Raw genomic sequence first — 6,564 nt, 5'->3', positions numbered from 1 at the left:
TGCATCCTTTGAGACACAGTCTTAGTTTTTGTGCTTGAGGGAAAGATAGAAACGGAGAGAAAGGGAAAAAACACATGCACACACACACACACACACACACACACACACTTGTACAGTCACAGACCGAAAAGAAAGAAAAAATAGTCAAACTAAGAGAGACAGATTGAGTTAGAGAGAGACTGAGGGAAACATAGGCAGAGAGAGACAGACCGCAGAGAACTCCATTATTCACTGCATTAGCGCAGAAGTCTGCTTTGCCTGGAGTTCAGTGAGACAAACAATCTGCCATGGGGACTGCTTATAAAACCAGGAACACTATGCGGATTGGAAAATGTCACTGCTCTGCTGAGAGACACTGGAGCCACTTGGGATATGAGGGGAAATCTGTAACCTGGAAAGGACATCAGGGGGTGGGGTAGGAGTGGGATTTTTTTTTTATGGGAGCTGTAAAATGTGCAATGCATCTGAAGTCACCAGAATAGTCCCATGTTAGTGGCCTGCACAACCATTCTGCATCTAGAAGGCCAGAGGCCAAAGTCTTTAAGATGAAATCATACCCACACTCAGAAAGAAATTGATCTTTCTGCCCCAGCAAATGGAATGCTGAGGAGACAAGTGATATTCAAAGGTGTCTGGTGTAAGCATGTACAGCAAAGTGGGGTAGGAGGAAAGAGTCATACCAAAAACATGGGCAGAAATCATTGAAAATATAAAGTAGGTATAATTGAGCTTATATCCTGGCTATAGTTTAGAAAAATGATAAAATATTAGACAATAAGATGGAGAATAAGAAACCAAAGGAGGATTCCAACCCATATATATCTTTTTTTAAAAAACTAATTTATTTGAAAGTCAGACTTACAGAAAGAGAGGGAAAGGCAGAGAGAGAGAGCGGTCTTCCATTTGCTGGTTCACTCCACAGATAGCTGCAATCACCATGGCTGGGTCAGGCCAGAGCCAGGAGCTTCTTCTGGGTCTCCCACGTGGGTGGCTGGGCCCAAGCACTTGGGCCATCTTTCTCTGCTTTTGCCAGGCCATTAGTAAGGAGCTGGATTGGAAGTGGAGCAGTTGGGGCACAAACTGGCACCCATGTGGGATGGTGGCATCACAGGCAGCAGCTTTACCAGCTGTGCCAGAATCCTGTCCAGCACCCAACCCTTATATCTTGATGAGAAGTTGTCCATCTAACAGACAAGAAATATTTCATATTGAGATCCGAGGAATGTTTTAATTATCTTGAAAGTGTCTGCCTTCAGTTAAGAATACTGTGCCTAATAATCTCATCCAGGACTCACGAAACTGCATGGTTATAATCTCTGATGGGAACCCGTTGTTTAAAAGCCATATTTAAAAAAATTATTTATTTATTTGAAAGGCAGAGCTGGGGCTGGCACTGTGGTTCAGTGGGATAACGCCCTGGCATGAAGCGCTGGCATCCCATATGGGTACCGGTTCGAGACCCGGCTGCTCTACTTCCGATCAAGCTCTCTGCTATGGCCTGGGAAAGCAGTAGAAGATGGCCCAAGTCCTTGGGCCCCTGCACCCACTTGGGAGACCTGGAGGAGGCTCCTGGCTTCAGATTGGTGCAGCTCTGGCCTTGTGGTCATTTGGGGAGTGAACCATCAGATGGAAGACCTCCCTCTCTCCCTCTCTCCCTCTCTCCCTCTCTCCCTCTCTCCCTCTCTCCCTCTCTCCCTCTCTCCCTCTCTCCCTCTCTCCCTCTCCTATCTCTGTGTAACTCTGACTTTCAAATAAATAAATAAATCTTTAAAAAAGGCAGAGTTACAGAGAGAGAGTGAGAGAGAGAATTTCCATCTTCTGGTTCATTCCTCAAATGGCTGCAATGGCCAGAACCGGGCCATTTTGAAGCCAGGGGCCAGGGGCTTCATCTGGGTCTTCCACATGGGTGCAGAGGCTCATGCAATTTTCCACTGCTTTCCCAAGCCATTAGGAGGGAGCTGTATTGGAAATGGAGCAGCCAGGGCTCGAACTGGCACCCATATGGGATGCTGGCACTTCCAGCAGCAGCTTTACCCACTACACCACAACACCAGCCTCAGGAATTGTATTTTTATGATCATGTTGGCATTGACCATTTTTAAACACTTTCAGAATTAAGACAATTATGTAAATATATTGGGATCATCAGACAGAAAAATATAGAAAATAGACATAGAAGAAGAAAAATTAATTAAGAGTTCCACTGCTACCATTGTTCAGAGGTGATTACTATTCCTATTTTGGTATCTGTTCATTCAGACATTTTCCTCTGCAAATATATGAAATATAGGTACTGATGCTGTGGCATAGCAGGTAAAGCTGCCACCTGCAGTGCTAGCATCCCATATGGGTGCTGGTTCAAGACCTAGCTGCTCTACTTCTGATCCTGTAGCAGGATTCAAGTACAGAGATGAGACACGAAGGCCTCTAATAGGAAGCTGTCTTTTATTCTTATTTGTGCTGGCATAAGGCCCAGGTGGACTTTTATCCAAAAGCCTGAGCCCTGAACAAAGAGGGGTATTTTCTTATATATGGTTTTATCTTTTTTTCTTTTCTATATAGCTACATGCACACATTTGATTGGATATTCTAATGCTACATGGCAGCCACAGGAATTGATACAATACTGCACAGGTGTACCTAGTTACTGATGATTTTTTCCCCCACACATATATTGAGCTGTATACTGTACCATCCCTAGGTACTAACAAGTGGGAACACAAGCAGTTAATAACCACACAGGCAAGCAGACAGGTACATTTTATTCCCAGGACTGGTTCCTCTCTTTTTCTTCTTCCGACCTTGGAAAGGTCTCTACCACAACTCTGATCATGTTAGTTAGAAACAAATTTAATTAAAAGAAAGTCCTCTACCATAATACTAAAATTTACATTTTCCAGGGTCTGCATTGTGGCATAAGTGGTAAAGCTGACTGCTGCAATGCCTGTATCCCATATAGGCATTGGTTCACAGTCCTGGCTGCTCTACTTCCAATCCAGCTCCCTGCTAATGGCCTGGGAAAGCAGTTAAAGGTATACTAAGTGCTTGGGCCTCTAAACCCAGGTGGGAGACCCCAGTTTTGCTCTAGGCTGCTGGTATTCACCTGTCAGCCCTGGCCATTGTGACCATTTGGGGAGAGAACAACCAGATGGAAAATCTCTGTCTCCCTCTCTGCAACTCTTTAAATAAATACATAAATATTTTTAAAAGTCTCCATTTCCCCCTACAAATAATAAAATGAAATATAACTAAAATGAATAGATTATCATGTAAAATGAGAAGGGCATGTCTAAGATTACTTATACTGTTCGGGTGGATAATGTAAAGTGATCAGTTAACTTGGAGACATGTCATGCAATTATGTGTCTTTGAAAATTAATAGTGATGTATAAAAATAAAAGAAAGTTGTAAGGCTCCCACAAAACATACCAAACACCTTAGTAAGGGAAAGGCTTTACTGGGGGAAACCTGACAGACTGGAGGGAAGGGGCAAAGAAGGAAACAGAGAGAGCATGTTTCTGAGAAACAAGCCCTAATATCCCTTTGTCAGGGGGTGGGCAGGAAAGTAGGAGTAGCGAATCCCATTGAGGTGGGGGTGGAGCTGACAATGGTGGCTGGACCATGAGGTTTAGGGCCAAAGCCTACCATGCAATGTGGTGACAGGGGCCAGGGCCTAAGATGGTGTCTGGGGCATAGATACTTCCACAAGTAAGACAGCATCATTTTACTAACAAAAATGACCAAGAATGAAAAACAAAACAACAAAAGGAAAAACAGCTTTTCCATATGTAACCCACCCACGTGGTAGTTTGAAAACTTGATTACTGTAGGAAAAGAGTTGCAGATTGGTGCCTCCTCACATAGGGCACCATAAATGTTAAGAAAAGAGGCTCAGAATAGAGGGGAGGCAGTGTGTGAATTTACAACCAGACTGAATTTATTCAGAGAAAATAAATTCTTAGAGGTGAGTGACCTCTGCTTGCATGCCTTTTTATATTTTAGGGGGGGTTAAGGGTGAGGTTGGGGGTAGGGGGCAGCAAGTGGAGGGGAATTCCTGGAACTAATCTTTCAAGTTCTCTGTAGGGAGTGGGGTTTGAAGGCAGTAGGGTTTGAGACCCAACTGAGATTCAAGGGCAAGGAATACATTCCAATGTTAATCTTTTGGGCAATGAGAATGGCTTAGGTTTATGTCTTTATTCCATCAATAACAAATGCACCTTATTTTGGGGAACCCACATGGTAGAATGAAAGAGCACTGGAATAAGAGTCCAAAGAGCAGCATTTCTCTTTTAACTGAGCTGCATACTACTTGTGTGACCCAATAGGCATATTAGCAGAGATAGATCTGTACAAAAGTAGTAGTGAAGGTTTACCATTTATTTATTTATTTATTTGAGGGAAAAACAAGATTTATTTAAGTCAGAAACTTCTTTTTTTTTTAGTGTTTTTTTTTTAACTTTTATTTAATGAATATAAATTTCCAAAGTACGACTTATGGATTACAATGGCTTCCCCCCCATACCGTCCCTCCCACCCACAACCCTCCCCTTTCCCACTCCCTCTCCCCTCCATTCACATCAAGATTCATTTTCGATTATCTTAATATACAGAAGATCAGCTTAGTATACATTAAGTAAGGATTTCAACAGTTTGCTCCCACACAGAAACATAAAGTGAAAAATAATAGATGATTTTTTTTAAATGATGATGAAATCAGATCAGACCTATTGTCATGTTTAATCCCAGTGAGTCAAGTTGGGAGTTGATAATTTCTTTTTTTTTTTTTTTTTTTTTTTTACAGAGGATCAGTTTAGTATGCATTAAGTAAAGATTTCAACAGTTTGCACCCCCATAGAAACACAAAGTGAAATATATTGTTTGAGTACTCGTAATAGCATTAAATCTCAATGCACAGCACATTAAGGACAGAGATCCTACATGAGGAGTAAGTGCACAGTGACTCCTGTTGTTGTTAAGTCAGAAACTTCTTGCCACAGCAGCCAGGAAGGGGGCTCCAAGAGAGGTAGAGCAGAGGCAGGTGGAAATGAGGTTTGTAAGCACAATTTTGGGAAATAACTAACAATCAGCTAACAGAAGGCCCAGAAGGCCGGACAAAACCCATCAAAAGGCTGGATTTGTAATCTTGTCTGTCCTGTCTAGCTTGCTCAGGATAAAACAAAAGGAGCATTAGAAGGGTGGGATAGTTAACTTTTTTCTATTCTCCTGATTAAACTAGAAACTCTGAAGGGTGGGATAGGCTCTTTTGTCTTGCTAAAGGTAGCTTTGTAGGGATTCAGCACTTTGATTTTGCCAAAGATAACCTTTGGGGGAAGCAAGCATTTTGTACCCTGTTTGAAGGACTTCCCTTTCTTCATTTTCCACCAGAACCGACTTTGTTTTCTTTTTTAAAGATTTATTTTTATTTGAGAGGAAGAGTGAAACAGAGGGAGAGAGAGAGATCTTCCATCTTCTGGTTTGCTCCCAAATGGTCACAAAGGCCAGGGCTGGGATAGGTCAAAGCCAGGAGCCTGGAACTCCATCTGGGTCTCTCTTGTGGGTGGCAAGGGCCCAAATACTTTGGCCATAATTCACTGCCTTCCCAAACTCATTAGCAAGAACATGGACTGGAAGCAGAACAAAAATTGCTCAAATCAACCCTCTAATATATGAGGATTTAATGGCTGAGGTTTAATGGTTGTGCCACAATGCTGGCCCTCATTTTGTTTTCTATGAGCTACCTGAAATCTTTATCTATTAATCTTTTGGTATAAATAAGACCAATTTGCATTAAGTCAGTTTATTCCATTTATACATCTCCTATGATGACACAATAGCAGTTGCCCAGCTAGTCTGTCCCTTAATCTGATTCTGTCTTCCACCTTACATGTGCCTCAGCATACTGGCTCTGTAGCTGTCAGAGGAATACTTCTTTAGCTATACAACTCAGCAGAATAGTTGCTTTAAAATAATTTCTTGTCAGCATTTTTCTAGTCCTACTTTGGGAGGGTAAGGTGACAGGGCTGATGTTCGAGATGACTTTTGTCTCTAAGTACAGAACTTGTGACCATTGATATCTCCAATGACCTTGTCTTTCAAAACCCACTGCAATGAACTCCAAAACTTCACAGATATGAAGAGAGGAGCCAAACCTCTGCTCTGTCTTTAATAAGCTCTTACTGCTCTCCCTTTTCCATGCTATCTTCTCCCTTGATCAAATCCTGTTTCTCATCCCACTGTCTGTATGTGCCTAGATCACAGCTTCCAGACTAAAGCCCACTTAACTTTCTCCTGGTATCAAACTACACCATATCCACAGCCTTGTGTCCAAGGAATAATTGGTATGTCAGGAGAGTATGCAAGCCCGCAGCCTATTCTCCTATTTGTGTTTGATAATGGGACTAATCCAGGCTGGCTAGCTAATGAGCCAATTATTTCAGGACAAGTCAGTATATCTGGGCACATAGCTATATAACTTTGGGGTTTTATTTTATTAAGGCCTCTTTTCTTCAGGGCTTGCCTTTCCCATGGAACAGCTGTTCATGAGAGTCAGAGGTCAGCCCTGCA

Source organism: Oryctolagus cuniculus, chromosome X (assembly GCF_051225735.1).
Source record: "Oryctolagus cuniculus isolate XC-2025 breed Fujian yellow rabbit chromosome X, ASM5122573v1, whole genome shotgun sequence".
NCBI lineage: Eukaryota > Metazoa > Chordata > Mammalia > Lagomorpha > Leporidae > Oryctolagus > Oryctolagus cuniculus.
This window is presented reverse-complemented; position numbering follows the sequence as displayed.